We start from the raw sequence: 16,294 nt of genomic DNA, 5'->3' as shown, positions 1-16,294 counted from the left end.
GTGAGGGTGAGTGAGGGTGAGTGAGGGTGAGTGAGGGTGAGTGAGGGTGAGTGAGGGTGAGTGAGGGTGAGTGTGAGTGAGGGTGAGTGAGGGTGAGGGGTTGAGGGTGAGTGAGGGTGAGGGGTTGAGGGTGAGTGAGGGTGAGGGTGAGTTAGGGTGAGGGGTTGAGGGTGAGTGAGGGTGAGGGGTTGAGGGTGAGTGAGGATGAGTGAGAGTGAGGGTGAGTGAGGGGTTGAGGGTGAGTGAGGGTGAGGGTGAGGGGTTGAGGGTGAGTGAGGGTGAGGGGTTGAGGGTGAGTGAGGGTGAGGGTGAGTGAGGGTCAGGGTGAGTGAGGGTGAGGGTGAGTGAGTGGTTGAGGGTGAGTGAGTGGTTGAGGGTGAGTGAGGGTGAGGGTGAGTGAGGGTGAGGGTGAGTGAGGGTGAGTGCGGGTGAGTGAGGGTGAGGGTGAGTGAGGGTGAGGGTGAGGTGTTGAGGGTGAGTGAGGGTGAGTGAGGGTGAGTGAGGGTGAGGTGTTGAGGGTGAGTGAGGGTGAGGGGTTGAGGGTGAGTGAGGGTGAGGGGTTGAGGGTGAGTGAGGGTGAGTGAGGGTGAGGGGGTGAGGGGTTGAGGGTGAGTGAGGGTGAGTGAGGGTGGGTGAGGGTGAGGGGTTGAGGGTGAGTGAGGGTGAGGTGTTGAGGGTGAGTGAGGGTGAGGTGTTGAGGGTGGGTGAGGGTGGGTGAGGGTGAGTGAGGGTGAGTGAGGGTGAGTGAGGGTGAGTGAGGGTGAGTGAGGGTGAGTGAGGGTGAGGGGTTGAGGGTGAGGGGTTGAGGGTGAGGGGCTGAGGGTGAGTGAGGGTGAGGGGTTGAGGGTGAGTGAGGGTGAGTGAGGGTGAGGGGTTGAGGGTGAGTGAGGGTGAGGGGTTGAGGGTGAGTGAGGGTGAGAGGTTGAGGGTGAGTGAGGGTGAGGGGTTGAGGGTGATAGAGGATGAGTGAGAGTGAGGGTGAGTGAGGGGTTGAGGGTGAGAGGTTGAGGGTGAGTGAGGGTGAGGGGTTGAGGGTGAGTGAGGGTGAGGTGTTGAGGGTGAGGGTGAGGGTGGGTGAGCGTGAGGGTGAGCGTGAGGGTGAGTGAGGTGTTGAGGGTGAGGAGTTGAGGGTGAGTGAGGGTGAGGGTGAGGGGTTGAGGGTGAGTGAGGGTGAGGGGTTGAGGGTGAGTGAGGGTGAGGTGTTGAGGGTGAGTGAGGGTGAGGGTGGGTGAGCGTGAGGGAGGGGTTGAGGGTGAGGTGTTGAGGGTGAGTGAGGGTGTGGGTGGGGGGTTGAGGGTGAGGGGTTGAGGGTGAGTGAGGGTGAGTGAGGGTGGGTGAGGGTGAGGGGTTGAGGGTGAGTGAGGGTGAGGTGTTGAGGGTGAGTGAGGGTGAGTGAGGGTGAGGGTGAGGTGTTGAGGGTGAGTGAGGGTGGGTGAGGGTGAGTGAGGGTGAGTGAGGGTGAGGGGTTGAGGGTGAGTGAGGGTGAGGGTGAGGGTGAGGGGTTGAGGGTGAGGGGGTGAGTGAGGGTGAGGGGTTGAGGGTGAGTGAGGGTGAGGGGTTGAGGGTGAGTGAGGGTGAGGGGTTGAGGGTGAGTGAGGGTGAGAGGGTGATAGAGGATGAGTGAGAGTGAGGGTGAGTGAGGTGTTGAGGGTGAGGAGTTGAGGGTGAGTGAGGGTGAGGGGTTGAGGGTGAGTGAGGGTGAGGGTGAGGGGTTGAGGGTGAGGGGTTGAGGGTGAGGGGTTGAGGGTGAGTGAGGGTGAGGTGTTGAGGGTGAGTGAGGGTGAGGGTGGGTGAGCGTGAGGGAGGGGTTGAGGGTGAGGTGTTGAGGGTGAGTGAGGGTGTGGGTGAGGGGTTGAGGGTGAGTGAGGGTGAGGGGTTGAGGGTGAGTGAGGGTGTGACCATATCCATTCCAGACACTGATAATTAATTGGCGACAAAAGTTATTATTTGACGTGGCATATCTTAATTGCTAGGTTTTTTAATTACTAGTTGATGTTTAATTTTTGTAATCATTTTTTTAAGTATGCACCTCTTAAAAAATAAATAAAAATATTGCTTGTTATGTATTTCCATTTGTAGACCTAGAATAGTTATGGTGCATTGTATGTAGCTTTAAAAAATAAAAATGTAGACTGCTCAATGTATTTCCGTGAATAGATGCAGGTTGCCTCTTTCTGTCAAATAATATCCCTTGTTCAACTTACTATAGTGGCGCGGCATACTATGAAGCAGAGAAGGACTGACTGTCAGAGCCTTGCTCTTTCCTCTCTTGCCAACAGGGCTACTCCAGAATAAGACCACGAAAACCATAATTTGTGAAACATGGCCATTTGACTCGCAGCCCGGTCAGTGGAGGGGCTCCGCTTTCTGATCCGTAGAGGCTGATGCGCAGTCACTTTCTTGAAGAGGAAATGGGGAATAAAAACTTTACTTTTGCAGTGATGTCGATGAACCTGGCTTGATGTCACACTGCTGCATTGTGCTGATTTTTTAAGTAAAAACATGCATAGTGAGGAGCACTAATACGGGTTTGAGATGGTGGAAGAGCTGCTATCTCTTATGGAGATAGATTATCTGGGGGGAGGAAGGGCTCCTAATGGGAAGTGTAGACGGGGAGAAATTGAGAAAAAAAAGCTGAGCAGGGAGGGTGTTATTGCGGCTATCTGTTTGCCCGAGGGGAGGAGAAATGCAGGCCTGAGGCAGAGCACACGCTGAGAAGCTTGTGGGAGGGGGGCTGGGCTGCCTTTGATCTGGTAATGCGAGGCAGGCAGGCAGGGGGCTGGTGGCATTGTGCACGCGCTTTTTAGGGCTTGCGCTTGCGCAATGACCTAAAAAGCACATGCACTTGAAGAAATCGCCAGTGGAATCGCCAGTGGTGGATCAACACTGGATAAGCCGTAATAGAGCTTCGCCAGCGATGCGCAGAAGCGCATCAGCAGGCGAGCCCTAAAAACCACCTGTACTTTTGTAGAATTTGTTTATTAGAATAGGGCTATTAGTATTCTCCCTCCCCCTGTACCCCAACAATTTGCAGAGAAAAGATCTTACAAAATATAAACTGTGCATACATTTTCTAGTAAGAATTTTGCTAGTAGCATGAATTGTACTCTGCAGTGTGTCTTGACCTATTTAATTTTCAACTCTTTCTTTGAGATTGAGAATTATTTATACAAGATTTACTCTAGTAAACCCAAAGGGAGATCTTACCACTCTGGATACTTTTAGCACTTGTAGACAGAAAGGGAAATGATCCCAAGGCTCTATCCAGAAAATTGGTCAGGATGATGTATGAATATGAATTATGTTATATTGGAAAGAGAATTGACTCCTGTATCATAAAGAGAATGCATATAACTAGTAAAATATAGGCGACTATAGGAATCCTAGTATTAGGCAGTTTCAATAGAGGACAATCTATGGCTTTCCTGAACCTCAATTTTTCTGCCTGTTGCGGTTGCTAATACAGCTCTGGTGAAAAAAAATTGGGATCTCAAAAAGTACACATTGCCAAAGTAGTCCTTGCCACAGAGGCGAACTACATTGTACATGGATGCACTTCTTCTGAAATAGCAGCATGCCATTACTTGCAGTGAAGTTACTCAATGGCTGATGTGGGCTGACTCACTACCGATGTCTGTGTGCTGTAGTAGGAGGAAGAACAATGTGAATGACACAACAGACCAATAGCTGAAGTGGGCTGGCGTATTGCACTATGTTGTAGTGGGCAGAAGAAAAATGTGGATGACACAATAACATATCAATGGATTAAGAGAGCTGACTAACAGTCCTGAGAGCTGACTGACAGTCCCAGGAATTAATTACAATTGGTAAATATATATATATTTACTGAAAAAACCAAAGGTTACAGGGATGTTATAGTTAGGCTCAGATTTAAATCCTACATACCCAGTGAAATTCAGCAGTTATAGTTAACTGATCTAACTATTACTTATGCCCCTGCAATGCACTTCTTATGACCTCACAGAACTCATGACATAGTCAGTGACATCACTGATGACACCACTCATATAATCTCAAATGACACCACTGATTATGTCACTGATGACATCATCAAGTGAGTGTAAGTGTTTTCAAGAGTTTATGGGTGTTAAACATATATACTAACCTACTACAAAAGTTAAATTAGTATACTAAGTACACTACTATTGAGTGATACTACTTCCAACATATATTAAGTGAGTAGTTGGGTGACTAAGTATCCTTGTGAGTATGGGTTTATGGGTTCGTAAGTGGCTGTATGGGTGTATAAGTGGGTGTGTGAGTAGCTGTGTGGGTGAGTGATATGCTGTGTGAGTGGCGGTATTGGGGAGTGAGTGGATGAGTCAGTGGCTGTATGGGTGAGTGAGTGGCAGTGTGAGAGGCTCTAAAGAGGAGCAAGTAGGTGTGTGAGAACTGGTATGGGTCTCTGAATGGATATGTGAATGGGCGTATGAAGGGTTCTATAGGTTGTGTAAGTGGTTCTGTGGATGATGTCATCAGTGGGTATATATGAGCGATCATATAATTGTATCAGATGTTCTTATACCTTGCTTGTGGCTATTTATGTATTTCCTTATTGTACCATGAACTACAATAAAAAAATAAAAATAAAAAAAAGATGCCATCAGTGGTGTCATGTGAGTTGTCATCAATAATGTCATCAGTGATGTCACTGACCAATTCATGAGTGATGTAATATGTGAGGTCATAAGTGGCTGTATGGATGAGTGAGTGGCTGTTTGAGTGGGTGTTTGGTTAGATGAGTCAGTGTGTGAGTGGATGTATTGGAGAGTGTCTATGTGAATTGCTTTAGGGGTAAATGAGCAGATGTGCGAGAGCTCGTATGGAAGTGTGAATGGGTATGCAAGTGTGTGGATGTGTGAGTGAGTGTGTGTGTTTGCATGGATGAGTGAGTAACTGAGTTGAGAGGGTGTATGGGTGAGTGAATTGGTGTGTGAGTGAGCAGTTGTATGGGTGAGTATGTGGATAGTGAGTGGCTGTACGGTGAGTGACTGGTTGTATGAGTGGCTATTTGGGTGAGGAAATGGTTGTGTGAGTGGCTGCACGAGTGGGTGAGTGGGTGGATGAATGCCTCTATGGAAGAGTGAGCAGGTGTATGAGTACTGGCATGGGTCTGTGAATGGGTATGTGAGTGGTTGTGTGGGTGTGTGAGTGGGAGTTGGGAGTTCAAGAGGTTCTATGGGGATGTGAATGGTTCTGTGGCTGATGTCATCAGTGATGTCCCTGACCATTTATTGAGTGATGAAATATGTGAGATCATAAACAGTGCATTGCATAGGCGTAAGTTATAGTTAGCTCAGGTAAATATAACTGCTGAATTTCACTGGTTTTCTATGAGTAAATCTGAGCCTAACTATAACAGTCCTGTAACCCTTACTTTTTTCAGTGAATTTCTAAGGTTTTTTGAATTCTAAATCCTAACTATAACGTCCCTAAAGTCTTTGTTTTTTTCAGTGGATTTTTAAGGTTTTTAAAATTCTATTTCCCAAATATAATGGCCCTGTAACCTTTTGGTTTCTTAAGTCAAATTCTATAGTTTTTTAACTGGTAGTCATGTTTGCAGAGTGGTGGAGAAAGGTGGCAGGGCCTCAAACGAGTTCTCAGGAATCCTACTGTGTCGGACCTTCTGGAAGTAGCTGGAGGGCTTCTGGGCCACCAAGAACCCTCATCTTCCAAGAGGACTTCATCCCCCAACCAGCAGTATGCCAGGAGAAACATTTGCACAGTGGTGGAGAAAGGGGGGCATGGCCTCCGAAGATCTCTCAGCAATTTCACTGTGTGGGAGTTACTGCAGGTAACAGGAAGGCTTGTTGGTCCCCAAGGGCACTCCCGAGCCAAGGGGACTTCACCCCATACCAGCAGTGTGCCAGGAGGCACGTTTGCGGAGGGGTGAAGAAATGGAGCGTGGCTTCTGAAGTTGAAGCAGCAATTGAGCTCTGTGGGACTTACTGGAGGTAACAGGAGGACTTGTTGACCCCCAAGGACTCTCAGCATATGCTGGTCATTTTTTTTCTCTTTTTTCTTAGTTTTGTGCCCCGGGGCCTTTTATAAGTTAATGGAATGGGCGCTGGCCCATTTTGACCCCGGGCTTTTTGAGAAAAAAAGAAATAATGGGAAATATTGAGAGGGAGGCCAGGTGGCTACCTTTCTACCAAATTTGGTGTAATTCCGTTCAGCAGTTCAGGCTGTAGCTGTGTTTAAAGTTCCTACTGAATCAACATTGGGAAAATGTTTTTTGGGAACCCCCTTTCCTCGGCTCCTCGCTTGAGAGATCACCCCAAAAATGTCAGGACAGCAGCTGAAGAGAGATGAAACTAGTTTTGGAAATTTCATGAGGATTCATGAAACAATGTCAAAGTTACTGCTCTTCCTATGGAAACTACATCCTAACTATAACTAACTACTGGCGACTTCCGGTAATCAATCAATCAGGGAATTGTGAAGCGCGCTACTTACCCGTGAGGGTCTCAAGGCGCTGGAGGGGTGCAGCTGAGGATCAGCCAAAGAGCCAGGTTTTGAGGCTCTTCCTGAAGGTGTGCAGAGTGGGGGAGCGCCTGATGTTGATCTGGCCCTTGTTCCAGGCCTTTGCCATGATGTAGGAGAAGGCTATTTCACCCACTCTGGGTCTGAGAATGCGCAGGATTTCTGTGAGGGCGAGGTCGGTGGAGCAGAGGTTTGGTCTGGGTAAGTGGAATTAGACTCTTTCGCTGAGGTATTTTGGTCCGATGTTGTGGAGGGATTTGTAGGCATGGGTAAGTATCTTGAAAGTTACTCTCTTTTTTGCGGGGAACCAGTAGAAGTCTAGCAGGTGTTGGGTGATGTGTTCATGTCATGGGATGCCGAGGACGAATCTTGCCGCATTTTTCTGGATGGTCTAGAGTCTGCGTAGCAGGGATTTGTTGATTCCAGCATAGAGGGCATTTCTGTAGTCCAGTCTACTCGCATGAGTGTGTGGGTGACGGTCTTCCTCGATTTTGGGGGATCCATTTGAAGGTCTTACGAAGGATGTGGAGGGTGTTGAAGTAGGTGGAGGCAACAGCATTGATTTGGTGGGTTATGGTGGTGAGGGAGGAGTTGAGTGTGGTGCTGAGGTTCTGGGCGTGGTCCATGGGGGTGGGTGAGTTGCAGAGGGTGGTGGATTGTCCCAGGCTGAGGGGGTGAGTCCGAGAACGAGGACTTCTGTCTTCTCAGAGTTGAGCTTCTGACAGCTGCTGCTCTTCCAGGATGCAACGTCTTTCATTCCTTCCTGAAAGCCGAGTCTGGTGGCATCAGGTTCCTTTGTGAGGGAGAGGATGAGCTAGGTGTCGTTGGCGTAGGATACTATGCCGAGTCCATGCTGTCTGGCAATGGTGGTAAGGAGGACTATGTAGATGTTGAAGAGCATGGGACAGAGGGATGATCCTTGGGGTACTCCGCAGTTGATCTCTGTGGGTTTGGAGAGGAAGGGCAGGAGCCTGATCCTTTGGGTTCTGCCGTGAGGAAGGAGCAGAGCCAGTCAAGGCCAGTTCCTTGTATGCCAGCGTCATGGAGTCTGGCTGTGAGAGTGCGATGGAGAGACAGTGTTGAAGGCGGCGGAAAGGTCAAGCAGGATAAGGGCCACGGTGTGGCCTTGGTCGAGGAGCATACGGATGTCGTCTGAGGCGGCTAGGTGGGTGGTCTTGGTGCTGTGGTTGCTGCGGCAGAATCCGGATTTGGAAGGGTTGAGGATGGCGTTCTCCACAATGAAGTTAGTCTGCTGGGAATTGACGATCTTCTCGGTGACTTTGACTGCGAAGGGAAGGCTGAGATCGGTCTGTAGTTTTTCAGGTCCGTAGGGTCTGCAGAGGGCTTCTTGAGGAGGGGCTTGACTTTTGCCCGTTTTCAGTCATCCGGGAATGTGCCGGATTCGAAGGTGGCGTTGATGGTGCCTCATAGCTTGGGTGCTATGGCAGCGGCAGCTGTCTGGAAGATGTGTGTCGGGCAGGGGCCATGGGGGCTCCTGAATGAGTGCTCTTCATGGTCCTAGTAGTATCTTCAGTGGTGACCGGGGTCCAGATAGTGATGGTAGGCTGGCTGTCATTGCTGGCAGAGTGGGTGGTTTCTGGAGTCTGTTCACTGAAGTTGTGATAGAGGGCCTTGATTTTCAGATGGTAGTAGGAGGCGAGGTCCTGGGAGGGTGTGACATCTGTGGCTTCACTGGGGGGGTTTGGTGAATTCCTGCATGATGCTGAAGAGTTCTTTAGAGTTGCTGGATTTGTAGAGTATTTTTCTGCAGATGAAGGTCCTTTTGGTGGATTTAATGAGTTGGTGGTATTCTGTCATGGCATAGGTGGTTTGGTCTTCAGTGGTTTTGCTGTTCCTCCACCGCTTCTCGAGAACGTCTGCAGGTGCTTCTGGTTTCTTCGAGGTCAGTGGTGAACCAGGTGGCCTTCAAGGGGCGCTGTCTGTCAGGGATGCGGAGTAGGGCGAGCTCGTCTGAGTTCTTTGGCTGCATAGTTACCAGTAGGTAATATATATATATATTACCCTTACTTCGGGGTAGAGTGTAGCTGGATTGTAAGACAGTGATGGTTGTCGAGGAATACTATATGTATTATTTATTTTTGCAGAGAGGTGGTAGCCACTCTGTAGTTACAGTTAGCCTGACCAGAGATAGGCATTTTTCGACCCTTTATAACTTTGCACTATGAGTTTGAAACTTTGTAGACATGCTGCCCCCTACTGATTTTGGGGGGACTGAAAGTTTCACAGTTTTTGGTCAAGGGGTGCAAAGAAAAAAGGCCCCAAAACGGACTTTAAATCCAATGCATTTTTCATAGACTTTTTTTTATTTCACATAGTGTCGAAACCGTCAGCTGGATTTTTATTAAATTTGGCAACATTACATATTGGGGGCGCAGATGATTCTGTGGGGTACTGCAGTTAAGTAAAGTAAGCAAAAGTTAAGATATAAGGTTTTTCTACCTAGTGAGATCTTGTAACATAATACTTCTATACATAGCAAGGAAGCCCAAACAATAAACTAGACTGTAATGTAAAGTTTCAGATTTACTACATGAACAACTGAAAAACCCATTTATGGTCACATGCTAATGGAAAACTGCTTAGCAGATTAGATTATTGTAATGCCCTTCTGCTTGAGTCCCCGAAATATCTTTTTGACAGACTACAGAGAATCCAGTCGGCGGCGGCCAAGTTAGCCCTTGGGTGACCTAGAAGGTCCTCCTCCTCCATGGCTTTGGTACATCTGCACTGGCTCCTATTGAGACAGAGAGTCCAGTTCAAGTCTCTCTATCTGATGTTTAAAGCCCTTCATGGGCTGGAACCTGTTCCCATGCAGAGGAAGTTTGCGCGGTACGTCTCTGTGCGAAATCTCCGCTCCTCATCGGCGAGACTGGTGAGGATACCAAGGTTCAAGAAAGTTAAGGCAGGGGATAGATCCTTTGGTGTGGCTGCCGCTAAACTGTGGAACAAACTACCGTTGGAGCTCAGGCAAGTCACAGACCTCCTCCCTTTGAGAAGGAGATTAAAAACCTGGTTGTTTCCTATGATTTAGTTGTTGGTTAGTCATGGTTTCTTTTCAGTCTGATTCTGCCAGCGCCAGGATGCCTGCTAGGTGACAGTGCGCTTTATGAGCTAAATAAATAAATAAATAATAAATCTTAATCTACATATGTTTTCCTTGCATTCTCTCTGGCTCACAAAATAAAACTATGCCCAACAAGCCAAACAAAAAACAACTTCCTTATGTACTCCTCTCCAACAAAATGGAAAAATGGCCCAGAAGTGAGCTACACAAACTAGTATATGGAGGACAAGATAACTGGGCACTAGGAAAAAGAAAGAATCTTTATTTTTATAACATTAATGATTGGCTTTCATTTACTTTGGGGTTCATATGTAGAACAATCCTACTAAAAGTAGCAAGGAAGTCCAAAAAATAAACTAGACTGCATATGTTCATTTGCAAAACGACTCCATAAACAACTAAATGACCCATTTATGGTCACATGATTATGTAAACGAATAAACAAATACTTAACAAATACAATAGATAAAAAGAAAGAAATCACATTAATTATGATTACCACTCTTTAGTTATAGTTAGTTTACCCAAAGATAGGAATTCCTCGGATATTACATCCAGTTTGATGAATCATCACAAACCCGTCCTGACCTACAACATTTTCTAAATTTTGAGATGATGTACATTTTTGTGGAGAATCATTAAGTGGAAACAAAGATAAAAGGGAGTCCCAAGACGAGTTTATCTCCTATGCGTTTTCCATACACTATTGTATTTGACGTAGCACAAAAACCGCTGAATGTATTTGCATGAAATTTGGCAGGATTATACATTATGGCGCAGAGATTATGCTTTTTGGGTACTGCAGTTAGGAAGTGTAAGTATTTTTTTAAGTTATAAGGCATTTAAACCCAGCACATAGCTGTAAACTTATTTTAAAATATATTAAAAAAATTAAATACATTTCCCTACCTATTACCACTTTAACAAGGTGGTAATAGGCAGGGATCTACTACTTACCTATATCTAAGGCCCTACCATTGAACACAGCCAAAGTGTGGTAAAAACAATATTCTCACAAAACAGCCCTTACTCAATTATAGACTGGCTTATCATCACCATCTGCCATGGTATACTGCAAAGTTAGCACAGTATATTGTGGCCCAAAATATAACTAAGGCCTAGCTATATTTTTAAATTACAGGACCCTTATGTCACCAATGGTGTTGCATGGGCGATGCAATACTTAAATCAGATTTACAAAGGAATACAAGGCCACCATGCATGGCCCTCCATTGATGAATAAATCTGGAGAAATGCAATGCAGCCCAATTCGCTGTTTTGTATTACTCTGCAAACCATAGTCTACATTGCTGCTAAATTTGACATACATCAGTATGCCATGCTCCTGTAGCCACTCCACGGAATGCTATTCCACTCTGAGCCTCTCCACTGTACGAAACTCAACTCTATGCCTCTCTCCACTGTACGAGACTCCACATTACTCCACTCCACTCTCTACTACTACACAGTACGCAACATCAATCTATGGCACTTCAGTTACATCACTCTACTGTGAGAAGTTGGCCCGATATGCAGCGTTCGCTATTCTAGCGACCACTATGTATCGTTCCAAACGACCCTTATGGTGATTGGTTGTAAGTCAACCTTAGACCAGCTATCCTAGTAGCGTGGATACGAGCAGTCTTCGGGCTAAACTCTAGAGGGCGTGTTAAGCCAGCTGTAATAACATCACATACCCCTTGAACACCAAGTGAAAGGACACCACACAAGTGTTATGAAAATAAACAGTATATTTATTAAGAATCACAACAGCCCTGTACTCTTTATGAGGACAGGGTACTAAGCACAGAACCAAAGCTCTTAGAAAATACTTCAAGTGCACAATTAAAAACAAGTGCCCGAGGGCACGGAAAGTTTAGTGGTCTCGGGCGGACCCGATAAGGCAAGTCGGAAGCGAGGGACTCGGGACCCTAGAGTAAGGAGGCTATGCAGGCACCGAAATGCCGAAGTTACCTAGCCACGAGGGCTGCGGCTGCACAAGTCTTACAGGCGTCGGGGGTCTTCGCTAACGAGCCAGGAGCCGGAAGAAAAGGAGTTGCTGGCCGGCAACCAGTGATGAATAGTTCGTAGAGATCCAAGCCTGGATCAGAGATCGATGATACCTGAAAGCAGAGGGGACCAAGTTCGTACTACTAGCCAGTAGTCAGAGGGTACCAGGAAGGCACCGGATGGCCGTCACCTCGACTAGGTGAGTGGGCGACGCTAGGCTCTGTAGTCTCACGGACCAGGAGGCGTTGTCGGCGACCAGGATGGAGGTGCGAGCTGTCCCACGAAGGTTGATGCTGTCGGCGTCGCTGGGCCCAGGATTGGGGCAACAAGCCTTGGCAGATCTCAGGGCCACGTGGTGGGTCTAAGATGGCGTCTTGAGTGGACCAGGAGGGTCCGGGGTGCTCCTCTCGAAAAAGGGAGCAAGGGCCGATCTGGAGCAACCAGACCAGCAGTGTTGGTTGTCGGATGTCGTCAAGGAAGGGCACAAGCCAGCGGCTAGTGACCAGACAACGTGCTGAGCAGCGAGCAGAAGGGCCCCACGCAGATCGTGGAGATGCTGGGAGACTGCACTTCGGTGCTAGAGCTACTCAGGGTCGGGGCTTCTCGGACCCCAGAGCACTCACCAGAGCATTGCTTCGATGGTCGTGCTGGTTAAGAAAGCGTGCAGGTTTTGATGATGGCCGGTCCCTCGAGGTCTCGTCGCACCCACAGATCTCAGCTGAGCTGACGACGTGGGTAGTGGTCGGAGGTGCCAGGGAAGCCGGTTCTCGTCGAGCTGGGCAGTCAGATCCTTGAGGAAGGACTTGCAGCAAACCGCAGAGTTCTTAGATGGTGCCCGCTGGTGCAGGGTGACTACTCCTTAGCCACAAGGGAGAAATCTTGAGAAGAGTCTCGAAGTCCTTTCGTAGAAAGTATTCTTGATTCAAAGATGATCTAATTTGAACAGGGGGCCCGGTTCTATCTTTATACTAAAAAAGGGGGCTGACCCGGTGACTAGGTCCTGCCTATGGGTGGGACTAGGAGGGGGGTGGTTACACCCCTCTGCCATGCCGGACTTTCCCCAGGCCAGGGGCTGGTGTGCCCCTGGAACTGGTTCTGACCGGCCTATGCGTAGTGAGCACCGGGGTGCCACTCAGCAGTCACCTTCCTGTAAAGCCCTGCCTACCCAGGATACACAAAACCATGTCTGGGACGGTGCTAGCACCGCCCCTGACAGGAAACCCTTTGTCCAGGCTCCCCTCGCTGGAAGGACTCCCAGCTGCAGGGGGTCAGACTCGTGTCTGTGGTGGCAGCATCCATCTTGTGGAGCTGAGGCTTCGTTTAACTTTAACCGGGGTTCACAGTTACATACATGTCGTGTCCCTCTAGAAGGGTGGAATGCTAACCCCGTCACCAGAATTGGCGAGGGGTTAGTATTCCAATTCGTATGACACCTTACTCGACATGTTTTGATAAAGCAATACCAAAGATAGCATTTAACCGCGAGGATTATAATGCACTTAAGAGTATATGGTATGCGATATCATGGAACAGCTATTAGGATTTGGTTCCGCAAGCTGCAGACAGGCTCAGCTCATGCCAGAGCACCATCTCACACGATTCCAAGCACTCTGCCTTCAGGATTGTCAAGGCCTGCAATAGGAGTGACTGATAGGAATCTGTGTGTCCATTTTTAGGGTTAGATATAGGTATACTATATCTACAGCAAAGGGTGATTACACGACTTTGCCCCAGCTGTCATGCAGCCAGTTGTGTCAAATTTAGGAGGCCAGCCAGGGGTGGCATAATACATGCTTCAGCCCTTGGTAGGCCCTGGGTACACCTATGCCCTGAGTTACAGGGTCTGATAAGGTGGCCCAGTACCAATTGGAAATGCACCTAAGGTACATGGAATCCATTTTACAGAGAGAGCAGTAGGCCTGGGGTCCTGATTGGCAGGGTCCCAGGTCGACTATGTCAAAAACCAGCTAAAACACAGGGCAAAAAGTGGGGGGCAACCATAGTCAGGAGGTACCTTCCTACACAACCCCCCCCCCCCCAAACGAAAGGAGATAAGGCTATCCTTGTCCAGGTAAGCCTCTATTACCTAAGTGGCCATATAAGGAAGGACCAGCTCTGGCTTGGTTTCCCCCTGTGTCATGGTCCACTAGGCAACCCCTCACCCTAAGGGTATCTGAGGGTCTCCACCATAGGGAATCTCTGTCTCTGGTGTGTCTTGGGAAAGAAAAAGGCTGATGCTGGGATGGAGTACTGAAGTGAGGCTCCTCTACCTTTGGGCTCAACTTCCTCCAATCACCATTCATCATGTGTGCCTTTCTTTCTTTAGCTGAGATGCACTGAGCTCTCAGGGTCAGCCTCTGGCTACCTAAAGCTGGAGGCTGAGTCCCTCTGTTTGGCTTACTGGAGGGACAGGTCAGGTCTGGGGTTTTTAGGCCCCATGTTTGGCTGTGCCCAACAGTGTCCAGCTGTGGGAGGTCCCTAACTACTTTTAAGGGGGATCCCTCAGGAGTCTGTTTTATTTTCACTTGGCTAGGGTTACCAGCTTCAGTGATCCTAATCTGCTGATTAAGGGGTTCTTTTGGACAGGGGACCCTTTGGGGTCCACCACTGGCCTCCCTGACCTCTTCAGCCCTGGGCTGACTGAGGCAGGGTAGAGAGGGGCAGGTTACCTGCTCCAGACTGGGTCCCACCTTGGAAGGGTCCACTGACATCAGGGGCTCTGCCAGGCTAGGCCTGACTACCTCTGGGGAAGTTCCTTCACAAGGGGTCAGATCAGTTCCCTGAGGAGGCTGATCCTTTTCTAAAGTCTGGTGGGAGGGAGATTTCTCTTCCTCCTCAATACTCTCTGTCTGAGTGGAGTGATCCATAGTTTCAGGCTTCACAACACTGTTATCTGTCTGAGTAGAGGCTGAGACCATTACAGCCTTGCCATCCTTTTCAGGAGTTTATGAGGTTTGTAGGAGCACTCCGTTGTTTAACTGAATTTAACAATTTTAGTTAATGGTGCCGCGATTGTAAAGGGTTATCAGTCCTGGTCCTAAAGTTTGTTATGGTGGAAATGGGTATCCACCCAATCGCGCACTGTTCACTTAGTGCTCTTGCACCTTTGTTTTCTTTTTCTTTTAAACTATATTTAAACCACAGGTATGTCTCATACCGTACAAATGATATTTTATTCTTTTTTAACTCATATTTATATTTTTTTCTTCATATAAACTTTGTATTGGTTATAAAACATTTGCAAGACAATATGCTGACTAACGTTTACTTTAGTACATTTTTATATTAGCCATGCTTATCAACATTTTTTCTTGGCACATATAGTATAATACATTTAATTCACAATTTTTAGTTGAGCCCAATGCATTTCGGCACTCGTGTGTGCCTTCATCAGGGGCTGTGTCTGTGAAAAGGAAAGTAAAAAAACATGGTATAAGTGTATTGTCTTTTAATTGCGGGGGTTCTCTATGTATGTAACTGTATAAAATGCATACCTTGTTGTAGTAGGTGTGTGCCGTGTAATGGCTGAACTTCAATTTGATCACTCTACTTCTGTTCAGAATGTAAACACAAACTCTTCTATGATTATCCATATTACAATCTGTTCTGATGAATTTTAACATGCCAACCTCATAATTCCCTACATACCTTTAACTATAGTCTCACGTGCTTCTGAAATAATAAACAGAGAATGTCTTAATGCCTTTCTCTTATTTAGTACGTGTCTTATGTTTGCCACTGATTAGTACGTGTCTTATATTTGCCTCTGTTTAGGTAACATACCTTATACTGTTGTGCCTCGAGAGTCTGTAATAGATAAACCACAATTGTGTCTTAATGCCTAATTCATCTGTTGTAAAAATTGAAATGAATCACGGTCCCAAACCGTGTTTACCTTGTCTTGCATTATCGACTCCTATCTACAATAGCAAGATGCATAGATGTTAGTAAATCACCCTGCGTTTCACATTGCCACCACTCGCTCTTAGCCGCCAAAACAAACTTAGCAATAACGTGACTACCAGGTTAAAATAAAATAAATCACGGTGCCCAGCCGTGTTTACCTTGTCTTCCGTTATCAGCGCGTATCTACAACGTCAAGATACATCGGTATAAATAAATCACCCTTCACTACTTATAACTGCCACTATCTTTATACCGCCACAACACTAAACAATCACTCGGCTGTCAAACGTACCTATGATGAAAACCTCCGGCCGTTTTCTAAAGAACCGCAATCTGGTTGACCATGATGTGGTCTCTGTTTCCGAGTTTAAAACAACTACGTTGAACGCCAGGTTACCTCCGCTGAACTAGTAACAAAAAACGGACTTCTAGCTATCGCCGTTCTACACCTGGTTTAAGAATGCGCCATCTTGTAAAGGTGTAATTCATATTAAAACAAATGAATTCCATACTAACAATCGGTGTCTATGTGTTAATGTTTAGCATTCGAGCTTCCTTTCATATTAGGGTGTTTATCACGTTATTCAAGTTTGAATTCCAGTTCACCACCATAACTCTGACCACCAAAAAAACGAACCATTATAGATGTTGCGACTCTTACGTTTGGTAACCAACTATTAGGGGCGGAAGTCGCTCTGTGTTCAACGTTATTACTTTTCAAGACACAACTCCGAATTCCATTTATCCTGCATGACGTTGACCTCCGCAAAACGGAAACATTTGTGAATG

General features: G+C 47.1%; 1 protein-coding gene across 1 annotated transcript in view; it reads right to left on the bottom strand.

Annotated features, from left to right (window-relative positions):
• The window catches only part of CHRDL2 (chordin like 2), a 638,416-nt gene that overhangs the window by 336,970 nt on the left and 285,152 nt on the right, over positions 1-16,294 (bottom strand). The gene's annotated exons all lie outside the window — the stretch shown is intronic.

This window comes from Lissotriton vulgaris, chromosome 8 (genome assembly GCF_964263255.1).
Source record: "Lissotriton vulgaris chromosome 8, aLisVul1.2, whole genome shotgun sequence".
NCBI lineage: Eukaryota > Metazoa > Chordata > Amphibia > Caudata > Salamandridae > Lissotriton > Lissotriton vulgaris.
The sequence above is the reverse complement of the archived record's forward strand: the minus strand, read 5'-3'. Positions and strand labels throughout refer to the sequence as shown.